Source organism: Acanthopagrus latus, chromosome 13 (assembly GCF_904848185.1).
Source record: "Acanthopagrus latus isolate v.2019 chromosome 13, fAcaLat1.1, whole genome shotgun sequence".
Taxonomy (NCBI): Eukaryota; Metazoa; Chordata; class Actinopteri; order Spariformes; family Sparidae; genus Acanthopagrus; species Acanthopagrus latus.
The window spans coordinates 10,329,431-10,349,158 of record NC_051051.1 but is presented as its reverse complement, the minus strand read 5'-3'; the positions used below and the strand labels follow the sequence as shown (position 1 = coordinate 10,349,158).

Here is a 19,728-nt window from a genome sequence, read left to right as displayed (position 1 = left end):
TTCTATTTCACCTTACAGTCTTTTACATTTATGTTTTCTTTAGCACCTTACTCTCCACGGTATCCACATTGAGTCAATCTGTGCATCGTAAACATTTGGAGGGAAAAAAAAAACAGGTTTTAGATCCTTTGAAGCGGTCGACAGTTGGGTCATAATGATTCCCGATGTTTCTACCTTTCGGGAAACTATCCTCCCCCACCTCCTGTTTCCCACAGAGTATTTAGTCTGCGAGTTAAAGAAGAAGGTTCGTGGCATCCCAAGCACCACGACCCCACTCCACTCTCCCACAAACTTTGGCAACCTCCCTGATTATACTCCTCTCTCCAGGCGAGGCGTTGAATCTCGTGTCCTCCAGCTAACCTCGCCCGATACTCGATTGTAGTCTGTGCGGCTGCTAGTTCCAAATCCGTGTCTGTTCTCAGCTGTGCTGCAATGTTAATGTTTCATGGCTGCTTCAGTTGGCCCCCCCCACCCCACCCCCAATTCTTTCTTCTCCTCTCGTATCTGTTAAAGAATCTCGCAGCATAGCTTCCATCCCCTCGCTCCTATCTGCCCGCTACCTGGAAACTGTCCACATTCGATACGATGCGAAAACGAGGCGATGCTTTATTGATCTCGCGGGGAACACAGCGAGGTCAGAGCACAGCGGGACACGGAGCGCAAAAGTTGGAGGGGAATTCGTGTCTTTGTAAAGGACACTTGAGAAAAATGGGTTTGAGGACAGGCTGGTCTCTCTCTCTCTCTCTCTCTCTCTCTCTCTCTCTCTCTCTCTCTCTCTCTCTCTCTCTCTCTCTGTCGTTCTGTTGCCCCTGAATCTTCAGATGTGTCCTACAAGGCTTAGAACCGCTCTTCAGCTCAGCACACAGTCCAGTTAGCCAAACTGTAACTGTGCATGTCAGTTTGAGTTCAGAGTGCCCGTCGAGGCCACGGCGGTAACCTTTACTTTTGAAACGTTTGTATTCTCTTGTTCGACCTATTTTATGTGGTGCTCCAGTGGTGCACACATAATGGTGTGATTGCTCCCCTGAACTGTCATGTCTTTTGGTGGACATACTTGTGGATTTTTTTATTTATTTATTTTTTTTAAATCTTTCTACAATATGCTGTTCACAACACATCGTCACAAACGGCGGAGTCGGTGCCTGTGGGCTGGACAGTGTCTGCCCACTGCTCCTGATACTGAGGACGGGTTAAATGCAAGGAGCATATTTTCGCTGTGTAACAAAATAAAGATGATTTAACCTTAACTCGAGTGATGCTCTTTAGCTGTGGGATATGTATGCAATCAGTTTGACCGTATTTAGCTTTGGCCACAATGGCAACTGTGGTTTTGCTCGAGGTGGAGCTGTCCGGTCCGCTGCGGCGCTGATCGCCGCTCACGTGCTGTAGCTTGTTTTCCTTCCTTCAGAGGAAGCTTAATGTCTGAATCCACTGCCAGCTAGACTTTTCTCCTGCACCGTCGCACACGAGAAAGTGACAACATGACAACACATTTTTTTGGTTTTGAATAATGCTTTGTTACATCGTTAATAGAGACAAAGATAGTACAGCTTTGCGAGCTTGTTAACACCTGTCAGCACAGTGGCACTCATCTAAAACTTATTTTCTTCTCTTTTTTCCCCCGTCTTACATGTAAAATTATCATGGGTAGAGTAATTTCTACTTCTGAATGCTTCCTTTAATAATCTCCCCTTGATTAAATTTTCACGCATTTATTTTATTGTACTTGTCAGAACTGCCATCACTACTTTTGCAACTTCTACTCCAACTCGGTGCACTGTAGTGTTGCCATTACCAGATTACAGTTTGTCAATTCTGGCACTAGGGGGCCCTCAATCAAACGAAAGATGCAAACACTGTGGGCTCATTAGAGTTGTCGTCTTCACTGTTGAACAACCACCATTGGTGATTAAAAAATATATCTACGTGACACAAGCCGAAATGTTCGCAGAGGTGATAGATGAAAGTTTTATTCAGGGTTCGTTATGTTTGCTGGCTTCCTCTTTCACTCTCACAAACTCTCGTAAACCAGGCATGTACAGCATCTTTGCCCAACCCCACAGAAGCTCAAGTAGTATGCAGTCAATATTCAATTTAAACACAGTGTGAGATCTCCTGCCAGCGCCCACAAAAGTTATCACAGTGACTGAGCAATTATATCACAGTACATCCGTCCATCGTGAATTATTATTATTTATTATTATTATTTCTACTGGCCTGCTGGGGGGTGACTCAGCTGGTTTCAAAAAGTGTTCTGATTGTATGTAAGCTTATGAGAAAATGACATTTGACATTTACCTCAGCATGCGGCTTCCTAACGGGTTTATGGTCGTAATCGCTAGCCTCGAGTCTTTGTCAGTGCAACATGATGTACATTTTGTAAATTAAAACCAAATTTAGAATCAAATACACAATAAAGCAGGGTGGCTACCTTGTGGTTGAGAATAAGTTGCAAACACAGTGTGTCCATGTATAACCCAAAATAAGGGTTATACATCAATAAATTACATAAAACATGTTACCTAAAATGTCTCACTCCCAAACTTTTACTTACTCTCTCTGTGTAACTATAGAAGTCTGTGTGCTCTACAGTACCGCAGTGTGCTTCTTCACCTGTGGCATAGTGAGTTTGTGTCTTTCCTGTCACTCCTCACTAATGGTATTCAGTAAAGTAGAGATGCCACGGGAATAATCTCTGCTTTCCTCCCGTCCTCAATATGTGCACAGACAACTGCTCACCCACATTCCGAATACACGGTACGACATTGATGGTTTAGTTCTCGTAGGTGGCAAACTTTGCCTCAGGAGAGGCAGGGAAAAATCTATGAGGCCCGCGATGGCCACATAGATTTTCAGGGACAGCGAAAACCCTTTGGATGAGTGCGCTCACGGTTTTTGAGAAAGTTGGAGGTGGTGGAGGAAAGAAGAAAAAAAAAATCAAGATTCTATGGGGAGGGAGTGGGAAAGGCTATTAAATATTCAGAACTGGTGAGTCACAGTTTTTTCAGACAGGCAGGCATGAACAGGAGAGCAGAAATGGCGAAGGTTAGCCTCACTAAACCGTGTTAGGCCTTCTCAGCTGGATATGCGAGCAGAAAACCCTGGGAGAGACGAAAAAAAAAAGTTAAAAATGTCTTTGGTGTGGTTTGTTTGTCTTCCTTAGTCCCCCAAAGACAATGCATTACACACCTGCAGCAACCTTACATCATCCGAACAGCATCATCAGTCAGGCTGGAAGAGAAAACAGCGAGACAAGAAAGTATCATCGAGCTAGAGGAGAAGGAATGCAAAGCAGGGGTGAAGTTAGGCTAGAGCGTGGAGAAAATTAGGCGCAGGGGAGGGAGCGAGGTTTGCTGGAGGATTAAAAGAAGAAGAGCCTGAGGGGGAAAAAAAGTTAAGGTTAGAATGAAAGACAGGAGACCCGGGAAAAACTGAGAGGTGGTAAAAAAGCATGAAAGGTTAGCTTGACGTATGTGCACCATGATGGGCCCTCTCTGAGCGTCTGCTCGGGAGCAGAGGGTGATGTTTTTCAGCCTCTTTCACACTTTTATGTCTCTGTCTTCAAGTGCTGGACTTCGGGTTGTTTTATATTCTTAACAAAATGCATTTAAATGTTGAATCATAATACAACATGGAGCTGAAATCAAAAAACATAAAATCAATACCGAATGTATTATTATTATTATTATTTACATTCATTTCATCAATTTCTGGCCTTGATTTGTTCATTTGAATTGATTTCACTGATTGTTCGGTTCATTTAGATTATACTAGTACTTTATTCTATACTATACTGTTACTAGTACTACTCCATCTTAGTGCTCTGTTTTGGCTCCTGTCTCTTTAAGGCCCTCTTCCCTGAATACCCAGTCTGCTCTGATTGGTCAGCTCGCACATGCCTGAGTCAGAACCGCTAACAATGTCAGAGCAGCTATGCTAAATCCATTTTTACACACCCAGTGAGCTGCTAGGCATGAATCGTGCAAATGAGTGACGCGCTGACGTAGTGTGATGTCACAATGTCATAGAGTTAAAGACGGGACTACTGATGAGGTGTTTCAGGAGCAATGTTTTCTGTGGGAGAGAGGAGCTTCTGTTGGTGTGGACTTTGACCTTTTTAACTTTCTAGATCGTGTACATGCACAAGAACAACAGCCCACTGAGGGAAATGGGACAATAGGTCTCCTTTACACTAACACTTTGAGCCATGTAGTAATTATTTGTAGCTCTTTCAACTACTTGTGGTATCTCAACCATAAACCCATTACTTGGAACTACCTAAACATTTATCCACTCCTTTTAGCTTTGTCGCCATAACACATTTAGCTCTTTTGACCTTTTCATCCACAATAGTTTCAACCCTGTATCAATTACTTTGTTTACCATTTGAAGCATGACTATTAGAAGTTATGGATGAATTGTTGAACCACCGTATGAGGATATATAAGCTAACTTTTCTTTAATTTTACTGTTAGCATCGCTTCCGCCCATACCCACTGGTTTACGATCAAGAGACATGCGGACATGTGCCTGGGTGTAAACCACCCTTTCAAAGAGAGAAAGAATCCGAGATGGAAAGCGAGCGTGTGGAAGTGAGTGGCAGCAGGGAGCTCTCTTGTTAATATGGCCAAGTGACAAAAAAAAAGGGCTCTCCGGAGACACATTTAACAAGGGGGAAACAAAGGTCCAACATCTGTCTCCTCTCTGCCACCTGCAAGCCCAGGCAATCATATACAGTACATATGCAGCCAAACACTGGACAAGCACCAAGAACGGCTTGGAGAAGGTCCCAGAGTGTTGGAGTCCGCTGCCTTGTTAACATATTTGGCCTCGGAAGAAAAACAGAGCGGCTCTGCCCTCTATGTGATCAACATGGCGAGAGTCTACCAGGGAGAATATTCCAGTCTTTTACAGGAAAATCTTAGACAAAGCATTCAGATCATTGATTCAAAAAGATTTATTTATCATCAGTAGTGTATTTCAAAGGCGATACGACATGCACGCATATTCCAATCGGCTTTTTCTGTACTCAGTACACTGGGCACATATGTAATCCACCATCTATTAATCCAAATAATGTAATTTTAAACAAATTTGAGCTGTTTATTGTCTGAAAATGGCCCTTGTTGTGTGTTTTTTTCCTGTAGGAAAACACTGACAAGAGGCTGCTTTACTGTTGTCAGTGCAGTTGCCAATACCAAGAAAAAGAGTTAAATATATAGATAAATAGTGGGAGGCAAATTCATTAGGTTTGTAAAGTCCCATTTGTCTCCATTAGTCTCTATTAGTCTGTCTTTCTAATGCAGTAATTGAACCTTATGAGGGGCTATCATCTGCTTTAATCACACATTTTCAAATGTTGCCAGCTGCAGAAGTGGGCACTGAGTGGGCGCTGGAAGTTTGTGGTCACGTACGCTGCCTTCTAAAAACGAGCCTGCTGCATTTGCCCTACTTGAAAATTGCTTACATATTTTGCAAACAGCATGGGAATGATTCATCATTCCTTACCCAAGGCGTCCCGCAACAAAAGAAATGCCATTTTTCTATTCACTTCATGATTTGAAGCGACAGTCACCATGTCCCCTCAGCATGGTTCTCTGAGTCCCTGGCTAACTCCGAGATGGCTGCCTGTCTGATTGGCCAGCCAAAGTATCGAGGAGAGTGGGCCAGAGGCAGAGCAGGGAGGCACAGATAACAGGCTTATCACCAGGTGAGAAGTGAGACCAGGAGCCCCCTTTTTTTTTCTTTTTTCTTTTTTTTTTTACTGACACTGGGTAAATTGGCAGCTTATTTACCGAAACTGTCCACAAAATTACTGTACCTGACAAAATTCCCATCCACATTTGAAATAAAGCCAGTCGCCGATGAACGTTTGGATTTCACGTGTTTCTTTTGTGATTTGCATCATCTACACAACAGTATTTTACATTGTGGTTGCAACCACTTGTATTGTACCGATCCCAGTGTTCTGTCCTACCACTACTACAACCTACTGCTGTGGTTATTCCATCAGTTTCAATTAAAACTTTCACACAGTCCTCTCTTGACCTCCGACATGGGCGGCGCAGTGGTTGGCGCCGTTGCCCCACAGCAAGGAGGAACTGGGGTAGAGAGAGCCTTCCTGTGCTGAGTTTGCCTGTCCTCCCTGTGTCTGTTGGTAATCCAGCATTCCTCCAACAATCCAAAAAGGTTTAAAGTGTCCCTGTATATCAGCTCTGTGAAGAACGGGTGACTTATCCAGGGGGCACCCGCCCAAAGTCAGCTGGGAATCGGCTCCAGGAACCCCCCCGATATCCCGATATCCGTATGGTTGCCTTTAGCATGCTACAACAGATGCAAATCACTAATTGTGGCAACACTTTAATCAAAAATAAAGTTCATCCAGTGGGCATGCACTTCTTCAGATGGTTCGATTGAACAAATTGGGTAACTTTGTCCGCACCTCCCCCATGTTTGTCTCGGTGTCAAGAACAAAAGCATTTTACCTGCGTCTTATCGCAGCCACATTATTTTTAGTGCACTGCAACACTCACGATGGCAATGACGGTGTTGCACAAGTCAGGCCGTGTCAGAACGTGACACCTACTGCTGTACGTGTTTGTTCTCTTACGAATCTGTAGGTGTCGAAACTTCTGTTGAGCTATGTTGCACACTTTTGCTCATTATTCATCCATTTCATTCAGTCATGAACATAACAGTTCCTGATCCCCGCACCCACCCGCACACCTGTTCCCATGTCCTCTTTGGCCCCCCTTGAATATAAACAAGCCCTTTTTCTCCCACATTCGGCTGATTGTGTTATGTTCTTTACAGTCTTACCGTTCCAGTTCCTGTTCCTGTTCACAGCCAGTTCCCATTCTCACCTGCCTGTCTGCTTCATTTGTTCTCGCTGACTGATTACCTGTCGCCGAACTCTGCTTTTAACTCTTACCCAGTAACGAGCTGATTGCTTTTAGCCGCCTTACCCCCTGAGTCCCGCTTGCGAATTCACATCTATGTGTGCAGAACAGTTACAATAGGGCCATTGGCAAGAGTGGAGAAACTCCTAGTCCTGAAACTGCTCACATAATCATAATTGTTGAGATAAGCCCTGTATGTGCTGTTGTGTAATGTAATTCATGCAGTACAAAGACGAAGTGTATACCAAAATGAAATTAGACAGAATAAACAGTCAGGGGATTTAGCCAAGAATACACTCAGTATCGCTATTTATTTATTTATTTATTTTTATGTTCCATTTACAGTGAGCCACATAAAATACAAAAAAAAAAAAAAAAACAGAGGAAAGAAGTTCAGTACATAAGGGACACGATGACGACTCTGATCTGATGACGACTAGGTTGAGCCTTCATGTGTCAAAAGCAGTACTGTCACATAAAACACAATGTGCTCCGTCTTGGCCACATGGTACATTATCAAGCACCCTATACTGAAATATTGAGCCTCTATATTGACAGCGCTATGGCTTTGAAAATGGGCTACATAAGGTCAACAGCTAAAACCTCTATTGTGAAATCCCAATGAAAGCACGGAGTGTTTACTTTCAAAGATAATATACTCAGGAGTGCTCTTTGCTTGACCGTGAGAATGTCTGCAAACGGAAATGGCATCACTCCAGTTCTTCTTTATCTTGATCTTTGTAAACACTTTAAAGGCATTTTTAAAAAGGCAATGTCTCCATAATGAAGGGCTGAGATGGGAGCTGGGATTACACACCTATGGCTACTGACATTCACAAAGGTCAGCACTTCATCCATCAACCTCTCTATACACCTACCCATCTGCCGAGGTGTCCCTTCCTGTATCGTTCAATCCATCAGCCTCTTGACAGCGGGAGTTCACTCCTTCAGTCCTGGAGTGCTGCAACCACTGCAGTCATACAGATTACAACAGAAACATGCACCAGAACGACCATCTGAGAAGGGGTTGACATATTCAGCTACTGCTGTACAGTCCCCTAAGTTAATTCATCAATGTTTGTGGTAATACAGCCAAACATCTGATTATTACTTTAAACTTTTGTGGGAAATCAAACCACGTGCACACTGCAGTAATTTGTTGACGGTTGCAGACCACAGGGCGGACACATACGTTTCCAAGCAGTCAAATGAGGTGTCAATCGATTTGGAGGCTCGCAGTCATCGTAGGTAACTGGATATTGCAGTTAGATGCAGTTTTTGCTTTCAAATAGTCTGACAGATAAAAGCATGAGCAAGTGCTTTTTTCAGAGGCATTCGCATTGACAGATTTTCTGACAGAGTTTGGTGTCCCCACTTTTCCATTTAACCTACCTTTTATTCTTCTTCATCAGCTAGTTTTTTATTTTTTTTATTTCTTGCGTTTGAAAGTCTGGATAAGGAGAGCGACCTTGTCGTTTTGAAAGCTGGTCTTTTGTGCGTGTAATGTCTCCAGCTAACAACAGTGCAAATGTTACACATTTGTACCCAAAACTGAACATGTCCCATCGCTGCATTTGATTATTCTGTGTCAGTAAAAAAAAAAAAATGAATATCTGCTTCCTCTATAATGGATCTCTCTATCCATTGTATATCAGGGCCACATGGGGAGTCTAGAAATGTGTTCTGCTTCACCTACTCAGTCTGTTTTACTCTCATTTTCCGCAACAAATGTGAAACCTGACCAATAATGAAGTGCGTTGATGCTTATCAATTCTATTTAGATTAGATGTAGAATTGTACGTGCGTCAGAAATATCTTGATGGTCACAGTCGCTCTGATTCAAAGGACTTGTAGAAAAAAAAATACATCCACTGATACATAAAAGACAGGCCAGAAATTGAAGGTGTTGAGATGCATTGGGATTTGAATTTTCATTTTTTTTCCCCCCAGGTAAGAGATAAGTGAAAAAAGATGGCAACTGGGATTAAGGCGGTGCACAACAGCGATTTTGGACGAGAGCATTTCCTTACGAGGATCAGATAGCGCCACCATCATGTACAGTGAAGGTCAACAGCTGTAGAAGTTTAAATAAAAAAAAAAGATCAGAGAGATGGGCCCATCAGGAACAATCAGCCTCTTGAGGCCAAACATATTTGTTACCATACTAAAAAAAATGACCCTGAGACTATCACTACTACTTCTTTTCAAAACTCAATTGAAACCTTTTCCGGAGCTGGCTGCTTTGTTGGAAATGATTTTTCATTGTAAAACACACACAAAGAGTTACAAAAAATACAAGTGTGCACCATGAATGTGCGTGCGCAGTATTGAATTAAGCCAAGGAGCTTTTCAAGGTAAATGAGACTATTTTATTCAAAGCCTCTTCAAGACCATTACAAAGGAGAGCACCCTCCTGACAGCAGGAGAGTTTTTCCACTGAAGAAAACACCCAAGAAGCATGTCTTATTGTCTTATCCATTATAAGTGATGATAATTCAGACACTTTAATCTACTTTAAGACATAATGTTCTTGATGAAGACCAAATGACCCAGTTACAGTCGTGAAGCTTCCGAGTCCTGATGTAATCTGGAACAGAAAGGTAGTCAAATGAGTACTGGCTCGGCAGACAAGTAGCACCTCATTTTTCTTCTTTACTTTCTTTCTTTTGACAGCAGTGAGGACAAATTGAGGACTGTGAGCCAAGAGCAGAGGGAGTGATGGACAACAACTTGGAAAGATACATTCTAGAGGTTTGCACCAAACATTTTAATAATTCACTCTCTATGCCACGGGCAGGCCCGGTACCTGTCCTACAGGCAGTTAGTAAGCTGTTGCTGCTACTTTGGATGATGCAACACGGTGATTTACCCTCCGGTGCAATGCTGAAAGTCCAGTGGGAGAAACCTGATGAACACTCCTTTTATCAAGCAGCCCTTGAGCCTTCGGGGCCCGATGCAAGAGGCTCTGTGTGATTCACCAGTAAATCTGTGTGTATATACATTGACATTAGCCAACCAAATACAGGTTTTAACCGAACTTTGAGACAAACTGCGAAGAGAAAAGAGAGCGGTGCTGAAATATCGCTGCTCATTCTTGAGTGCCAGTGGTGTGTGGTATATATGATGTTCATTATGCAATATATAAGAATTGAACACCTTTTGAATTCATACTCCAAACAAATACTGGGCAGTGTATTAATAGAGAAACCATTAATTGCTGGTATTGCTTCTGCCACTACTGCCCACTCCCTTTTTTGTTCCTCTTGGTGCCTCATTATGGGGAGTGATGAGGTCATAGCCTAAATTTCCAAATATCAACGCTGTTTATTAGGGGTGTACAAAAATATCAATAGTATGATATATATCGCAATATTTCGTCGTGAGGTACGTTCAATCAATACACTGGCACCAAATATCTATATTTAATAATATTTAAGTTGCGGTCAGTGTGTGTATTAAGAAGAGCCACTGTGCAGCATACAGTGTTGTTTTACTTGGCTGTCATTCATGTGAAATTGATTGACAAGATTTTGTAATTCTTGTTAAATGGATTCAGTATGAATTTCTTCAGTGACACAGATATCCTGATATATCGTGGATGAAATTTCTTGCAATATATAGATTATCGCAGAATCACTGTATCATGATATTATCATTATCGTGGGCAAAATATCGTGACCTGGTGATACCCAGCCCTACTGTTTATATCATTTTCCTTGTCATTGTTGCAAATCACCTTTGTAGCACCAATTTTTAGATCCAGATGATCTCCTCTGAACTGTACAAAATCTTGATCACACAAACAAAACAAAAAACAAAAAACAAAACACATGAAATGTACAGAAAACGTGCATCAAACAAAAGCTCATGCTGGTGGATATTTGATTAAATAAATTACTCAGTTCGGTCCACACCTGGCTGCGGCCTCTCGGATAATTTGTGGACACTCAGTGCAGGCACTCAGGGGATCATCGTGGGCCGTATAGATGGATAGTAAGAAGTAAGCTTTTTGAGTGCTGAGGGTGAATTGAGATTCACGGCCTGAGGAAAAGATGTTGCTCGTGGTCTTGTGGTGTGATATGGCATTAAAACAAAGTTTGGACATCGTCACATTGCAGTCATTGATCTCACATAGTCAGAAGAAAATTTGATGGCCCATTGTCATTCATACTATACAACAGCGTTGTTTAAAACAAATGCACATACTAGCTATGTAGACCAAGATATTTAAACAGCGTTTAGTGTTTAACTATCTTGATTGTCTGCAGGGGCTGCCAGAAAAGACAAAAAAATGACATTTTCTGCTGCTTTAACACAATGCCTGTTTTTTATCCACCTGTTGCTCAGAGCTGTCAGAGCTTCGCTGCTCAGCTAGCTGACTAAATTACTGTCCTACCCACATGTTAAAGGCACCCTACACTCCAGCCAGAAGACCTACATATATCTATAGGTTGAGCGGAGGAAAGACTTTTTCTGCTCCATAGAGGGAATCTGCAAAAAGGCAAAAGAAGTCCCAATCAAAGATGATGATCCAGCACCTGAGGTTGTTAACATACTGAAGCTGCTCTCTCCTTATCGCATGTTATTTATTTTGCAACAGCAGAAGGCAAAGTGTAGGATTTCATGTCCTCCAGGGGGATGAGACCAGCTCTCACAACGTCCCCAGCATGCACACCTGGAACAACTGCTGAGGATGATGTTCTGTTCGCTGAAAGACGATGGAATAAAAAAATAATAATAATAAAAAAAAGAGCTCATATCCAACTCTGGCAGAGGCACAATTCCTTGGAGCCTTGCTGCTTGTTGGCTGACAGTTTCATGTTAGCAGCTGCGTGTAGTCGAGGTCTCCTGGCACTCCTCACACCCGCCAATGATGAACACTACCGGATCCACATGGCTCTTATTAATTATTAACCCGTGGACCTTGTGCGTTTTAAAGTTTACTCGAGTTTTAGGGACAAGGGATGTGAAGTCAAATCTCCACTGAGCACGTATTTACATATCAGCACTGTCTGGACGAGCGCGTGTAGGCAACACCGGTGGAAGGCATATATATTTTCCCCGACTAATGAATGTTTTAGTGCATGTGCGTCTTTGTGGGTTTGCGTGTTCACACGTGTATCCCTTCACCCATTGTAGAGGATACGTACATTCACACCCAATTATGCCAAGAGAGCATCCTCAGATCAAACACACTCACACTTCTTACATTTTCCCTCTCTCTCTCATTGTTCCTCTCTACTTCCCACGTTCTGTAAATTCCTCCTCCCTGTGTCTCTCACTCTGCACTCACACCTGCGCTTGCTTTGCTTTTGCTTTTGAGCATTTCTACACTCGAGGCCGGTAAACATGATTTGTGGACTCGCTCCAGACAATGCGCGACTCTAATTTGTGCACTTGTGTAGAAACCCCAGGTTCGTGAGAAGACGTGGCCACCCCGGAGGCAGAAGGTAGTTGGGCCGCGGCTCGTCAGGCTATTTCACAGCTGAACACTGTGCTACCATTCGGGCCGCGTTCATGTTTCCAGAACAGCCTCGGGCTAAAGGATTCCCATATTGACACAGTCTTATGATGGCTCCTTTGGTGTGATCAAACCAGTTCATATTTTTCCACCTTTCATCTCACCGAGAAAGTCTTCGCTTGATCACAGACGTAAATGATGTTCTTGCTGCAGAGACAAATAAAAGGATGTTGCACAAAATGTAAAAGAACTGTTTTAAACAGAGCAGCTTAGCCACAACTGTGATAGGAGCCGCTTCAGTTCACTGGCAGTTTAGTCTGACCAAATTTGATGAAAATGGAAACTTTTGTATGAATTATGGAGCTTTTCAGTAAACATCCTCAAAGCGGAATCATTAACTATGTTTACTAGTCCACTATTGTTCCAAATATGATGATATTCTGTATTTGATATGGGTCATGTAAACAGCATCACATTTGGATATATATTCCAAATTAGGCCTCACTCCGAATGTAGCATTTTCTGTAGCATCCTTGGACATGTACACAGCACATTTAGAATACGCCTCTCGGTTGAGATATTTATGGCGGTTGACACATGGTCTCATGTTTCTCACCCCCCCCCAAAAAAACAAAAAACCCACAGCCGGCAGTTTTGCGAGACTGGGATATAGAGATGCTGGCCTGAAAGAAAAGCCCATGTTTTTGGTCAGAAGGAGGAACACAACCACTGTTAAAGACTATGATAGTTGAGCATCAGCAAGTTGTTAGTTATACTGCAGCAGCAACCTTTGCGAAAAGGTGGTTGAAGGATTGATGGGGCGAGGCTGTGTGTGCTGTGCATGGTCGAACAAGTCCGCCGTCAGTGAAGATCTTATTTTTGATGCAGAGAAGCAAAATGGCACCGGTGGCTTCAGCTGTCATATCTTGACCTGATAAAGGACATGTCAGGGAACATTATAATAATATAACTAATATAATATAACTTTTTCATGAGACATGTCAGCGGTTTAGTACAAACTCAAAGAGATCAAAATCTGGAATGATTTGTGCATCATCAACTCTGACAGGAACTCAGTGACCATAGTCAGTAAAGGCCACTTTATTCCTGAAAACCGTAGGCGTATTCCGCAGACATGCCCCGGCTGACTTCTTCTAATCTTCTCAACTGTTTAGAGCTTTATTCGCTCAACTAGAAAATATACCCATAACCCCAGGTGGTCCTCCTGGGTCACCTTTCCCCCTCCCAAAAAAACAACTAATTCCTGAGCCTGTATTGTTATCCAGAAATAAAATCTGATGCCTCTCCACAGAGAAGAGATTGGGAAAGTTGCCAGATCGTTCACTCTGTAACAGCCTGATTTATTTACTGGCCCAAGTGTTAGCACCATTTGACCTTGCTTTAGGTGTTTTTCACTCTAGAACACTGATAGCTCTGTCCCTAACAAATGAATGCTAAAAGAGGCCTTAATCATCAAGTATTAACTTGTTGCTATGTGAAATTATCCACGTCATGTTCCTGTGTATGATGTTATTTTGTCCCTGTCAGGTCCGTCTCTTATGTTCTGGGCCGCCACCTTGTGCCCCCCCCCGCCGCCCCTCGTAGAAGAGTAAATAAAGGTTAAATATAAGATAAAGCCCTTCTGTGCTTGGCCTTGTGAAGCGGTGGTTTTGAGAAGAATTTCCGAGAAAGCGACCGAGACATATTTCACACCATTTCAGATTTTTGTCACAAAGTCCCGTTGACACTACCTTTAATCATCTTTAGTCTCTATCCATGAAACCGTATTGCTGCTGCCCTGAAGCAACAGATAGCCTGCCAGTCTGGACAAAAGGAGCTGTGTGAAAATCAAAAGAGATTTTTGCTCTTATCCTGTCTGGACACCCAAGTGTGAGGGTGGGTAGGGGGGCGGCGTGTGGGGGAGGGCGGTGCTTTTTTTTTTTTTTTTCTGCAAAAAAATTCAGCACAACAGAATGAGCAGAGCGGCATGAAATCCAATCACAACTAACTGCAGCTGGCTCCTCGTTGCCTATGAAAGTCCCAGAACTCCCGTGGATCTGCGAGGGGATCTGTGCGCCATGGTGATGCTGCCGGTTGTGAGGCATAACAGCACTTGAGTTTAATTGGGGTAGGCTACGTGTCAGCACAAAAGTTTATCTTGAAACTTCGACAGAAATGCGATCCGGGGAAGAGCTGGCTTTTTCCACCCTGTTCTTGTTTACAGTCCCCAAAAATCAAAATGCTGTGTGTTGACTTTGTTGTCATCAGTTGTTAGTCGAAACCACTGGCACGCAAAGGCACTTTAACCTCCAAACTCTACTCAGCTAAAGTAATTTAGTATGTATATTTACTATAAACCCGGAAGGTAGAGAACACTGCACTCAGTAGTTACTTTATAAACTGCACACACCGATCTTCAGTTGCTGGCTTATGTACTGTACGATATAATAATTACACTGATGACACTCGACTATGGATATTCTCGTCCCCTGGTAGTCTGAGCCCTCGCTGATCGCTAATTAACGGCATCAAAAACTGGACGTCGAGTAATTTTCTGCGACTCAATAATTACCAAATGGACCCTTGTTGTTGGTGCTAAGCCTCGGGCGAGCGATGTGAACTTATTAAGAGCCTCTCTCTCCGGGGAGCGCCACACAGGACGGGGAACTCGCGCGTGATTCCTGATGCTTTTTCAGAGTCGTGTCTGAGCCTCAGCCGCCTTTCTATTGCTTTACGACTCTCCTCTAATGTGATCAACATTTGGGGCAGTAGTTCGTTCTCTAAACACATTGCATACATTCAGGGTTAGACGGCAGCGCCGCTCCCCTCTCTCCGGCCCATCCGTCTAAAAGATTGGGTTGGGTTGTTTGGGTTTTTACAGCCTTTTTTTTTTTTTTCTCCACCTCTGATGTTCTTCCTCTCGCACACACTCGGATGTGACCTCTGCGTACGAAAGCAAACACGAACATCTTCACAAATCAAGAGCTCGCCGTGAGCTGACAGATTTTTAGTCATCTCCTCAGCTAAATCTTCACACTTGCTGATAACAAACAGGCTTTAGGTAGGAGCTGTGAACTATCCGTTTACCTAAGTCTGGTCGAGCTCGTGGCGGATTAGCGTCGTACCATTTGTGTGAAATTACAGATGTTTACCGCTCAGTGAGAAGGTTAGGGGAGGACACGTTCAGAGGAGATTAAAATAGGGGTAGGGGCGAGGAATTAAGCTCATCCTACTGTACATGGTGTGATGCCTCAGCAGTGTAACCCAAAGTTGGATCTGCCTGTGTATTCCACGGTAAGGCTTCCTCGACATGACTGTGGGGGGGAGTGGGGGCCTCTGCAAACCCTTTTCCCTTCTGAATATAGCTACCGCATCTTCTTACTGGCCACCTCTCCTCGGTGGCATGTTTTAATCGGCATCTTCGGGCACAGTTTGAATACCCAGCTGAGATAACACAGATGGAGCTGTCTCGCTTTGTGTGGGTGCCGTCCAGAATGTTGCTGCGCATGAAAATACCCCTCAGGTGGATACGGCCCCAACATAAATCTTCTCCTAATTTAGGTACAACTCACCCCAGCAGGGATGGCATTTGGCTGTGTGCCAGTATATCCGACCAGAACAGGGTTTCCACTGAGGGGGAAGCTAAACTTTGTCATGTTTGCCTTGTGTTGCTACAGCGGAGGATAGGATTGCTGCTGTCTTGCTGGAACTGGCCCCTTTTTGCCCTTTCTTTTTGGTTCATAGCTTCATAATTTAGTCTATATTGTGTAAAAATTGATCTTCATTTCAATATTTTACACTCCCTTTTCCATTTTGTTCCTGTCATGTGCCGCTGGGACTTTTTTTTTTTTTTCCAAACTGATTAGAAGATTTCTGCTGTTGGCAGGTCTCATTCTGTTCTTTATCCAGGATCTTCACACCCTCTTAAGCCCTGTTCACCAGGGACTATTACCTAGGGATGTCTAGTAATTTCTAATAATTGTGGAGGATGTCTGTGATCTTAATCCCCGATGAATCTGGCATGTCTGTAATTCGTAAAGTAAAAATTCCACGACATGTTACCCCTGCAGATTTTTTCCAAAAACAGATGTCACGTCTTGATATCATATTAAAAGTGGCATGTTGGTGATTTGAGGTCATCTTGTACTGAACAAGTATTTGATCGCAGCTCGTAATATGTTCAACAGCAGTCAGCCACTGATCTGTATCGACTTTTCCATGTAATGAAAGATAAGACGTGGGAGCATATGTTCAAATGCAGCCACAAAGCATCTTCTATCTAAATGTGATGTAAATGCGTATTCATGCTGTTTATGTAACACATGCAGAAAGTGGGCAGATCAACTGTAAACCATAATAATAATGTGGATTCTGTAGAACAGATGCTTCTAAAGGTTTATGTCACATGGAGCCTTAACATCACATTCAGGATATATAGCGTCAGTGAATATAAGTATAACACAAGAGAGATTAAATGTTAATTCTGAGGAGGTTTCCAGGCCCGATCCCTCAAAATCACAGACCTGACGTCGCACAGTAAGAGGCACAGATCAAGGTTAGTTACTGTTACAACAACAATGATCATTTTTAACCAAGAGAGCAGGTTTTACAGAAGTTTGAAGACAACCCAATTCAATCACTTTTAATGACCCATGTCTGTTAATGTCTATTTCAAAAAACTTTCAAGACCTCGTTTTTTTCCCCCTTAGATTCAAAAACAGGATTTCAAGCACTCATGGGAACATTGCTTACTCTTGGGGATGCTGGGTATTCTGCACCCCTTTGCTCATCTTGTGCAGTTATCTTTTACATGAGATCTTGTTCATTGTTTTGCTGTTATGCTAAATTAAGGATATTTACATGTATTAAATCCACAAAATTACATTGGCAGTTGGCCTCTGCCTCGATTATTTTGGACTGTGTGAAAATATTTTATTTGCTTTTATTAACAAATTAGAGAATGAACACAGAACTTTTAAAGCCTGACAACTGCTGTCATTTCAATCACATTGAGTTTCCTCATTCCTCATTGTAATTACAATCAACTGTCGTCCTCATCCTACAAACCCTTTTAGCGCGCTCTCTGCTGATGTCTGCTTTCAGAGCGCTTTTTGCCGCAGATTCATCTCCGCTGACAGGTCAGTAGAAAAAACAGTCACTTCGAGGGGTCAGCGATGTGTTGTGATTAAGAGAAAGCTGGGGGTGGAGGGGGATATAACTGAAAGGGGTACGGAGAAGGATTTCTAAGCTGGCCATATGAAAGTATGAAGTGACCACTGGTAGGAGGAAAAAGGGATTGAGAAATAACCTGATCCCCAGATCAGGAGAGGGGAAGAGAATGAGAGTGAAAGAAAGACAGGCGGAGAGGTAGATAAGTGAGCGAGGGACAGAGAGTGCTAGTGAGAGGTTAAGCACACACACTTACACCTGCAGTTAAAGCCTTCACCTTGCCATATTATCCCTGGCCTCAGCCCCCCCCCCCACATGTTCACGGATGCCAAGAAATCCGATTTGCCAACTTTGGGAAGCTGTGTGTGACAGCCAATTACCGGGGAGAGGACTCCCAGCGGAGTCACCTCCTCACCTCGCAGCCCAAACATCTGCCTGTCAGACAGTCAAGGGAGGCAGGTTGGATAGAGGAGCGGAGGGGAGGGAGACGGGCAAACCAGAGTGGTCAAAAAAAAAAAAAAAAAACTGATCCAAATTGTTCACTTACATTTTTTTTGGATGGATGCTGTCAAATATCTGACACTCAATCGTAGATCATGAATTCACAGTTAACTTTGCGTTTCAGGTGTCTCAGGGCAGAAGTGGCTGTGTAAAAGTTTGGATGTATTTTGCTGACATCCCATTAGCGATGAGGGGAAATGTGATGTTTTTATTTCTGTTTTTATGGCGCACTCCCATGAACTCCATGGGATGTTTACGGTGTGTTCACAGTGTTTTGCCAGAAAATCAATGTATTTGCATTAATGATCATGCAGAAGATCACTGCGGAGCGTCATTAGACAACAAGCAAGCAAACAAACACAAACAGCTTGTGATCATCTTGTTCAAATGCCAACGCTGTTTGTGTGAAGAAAAACTCTGCAGAAACAGAGTTTTTCTCTGAGTGGAATCTGATTGGCTAATCAGATCCCTGATAATATTTTCTATGAGTGATTTTGACTGCAAGACTACAGGATTGGATTCACACTGCAGGTGAATAGGGTAAGAAAAAAAACACCATGATGTTTCCCCAGGTGATCACTGACACTGAGTAATACAAATGCTCTGAAATGTTATGTTTAAATAACAAATAACAAGGCATTATCTAATTAAATTCACACTGATTTGCATAGATTTTCAGAACAGGAATGTGATCATAATAAAGCCAGGTTCAGAACTCTTGGTAGCATGCTGAAGGTGAGGGGTAATAATAGATACCACCATTTGTGTATACATCAAATACATTTGCAAATATTTCATTAGTATTGTATTCTTTTGGCCTTCATGGCTTTATTGACAGAATAGCTGAAAATATGACAGGAAATGGGTGAGAAAGAGAGGGGGAGTGACACGCAGCAAATGGTCCCCAGGCCGGGACTCGAACCCTGGGCCACTGCAGCGAGGACAAAGCCTCTGCACATGGGACGCGCACATGTGTTGGTAGTGTGACTTATAGTTGTACCAACGCATGATGAATCAATTTGCCAGAAACAATGTTGGGTTAGCTATTCCAAAAAAGTAATGTATTACTATTAATGTATCAATGTTTACTTTTTTTCCAATATAAATCCATTACTTTCAACCACTTATTTATTCCATGTAGAAATCCGCGTGTTGCAATGCTTGAGACGCATGGTTACTTAAGATGTTATTGATAACATTCAGTCGCCATCTCTGCCCTTCAGTTACGTTCACACTGAACTCTGTTGATGTTTGAATCATCTGCCAGCCTGAAGTGCTTGCCAGTTAAGGCTAGATAGCTAACATCAGGCAGGACAGCATGCTGGAAATCAGCCGTTTTTAACTTCTTTCCACAACTGGCAAGTACCAATGCTCTTGATGCTCGCGCAACACTGGCACCACTTGATACCAGCGGTGTTATGCTATTGGTTGATTAACCTTATTCGAAGCTGCAGCCAACCATTACACAGAGCGATCATTCTGGACCAGGCAAACATCGTAAAAGTTATTCATTCACAAACATGATAACGTTTTGTAGGGAAGAGATTCAGTTCCAGACAAAAGTAGTGTGATCACAGTAATCCAACACTGGTCAGGAATCACCTTAAGACACATGCATTACATAGCCCCTAGCCTGTGCAGGCTATCAATGATAATGATAATATCAACTGTGTTTTCACTTGAGGAAATGAACAAGCT

The 19,728-nt window shown here is 42.8% G+C and overlaps 1 long non-coding RNA gene across 2 annotated transcripts in view; it reads left to right on the top strand.

Annotated features, from left to right (window-relative positions):
• LOC119031126 overlaps nucleotides 1-19,728 on the top strand; it is a 106,269-nt gene that overhangs the window by 61,281 nt on the left and 25,260 nt on the right. Inside the window, exons 1-3 of one of the 2 annotated variants that reach the window (XR_005078528.1) lie at nucleotides 7,596-8,147; nucleotides 8,850-8,965; nucleotides 9,576-9,650. The exons of the other annotated variant lie outside the window; for it this stretch is intronic. This is a non-coding gene — a long non-coding RNA (uncharacterized LOC119031126). Of the gene's footprint in view, nucleotides 1-7,595; nucleotides 8,148-8,849; nucleotides 8,966-9,575; nucleotides 9,651-19,728 lie in introns of those variants that run through there. 2 annotated transcript variants of the gene reach the window in all.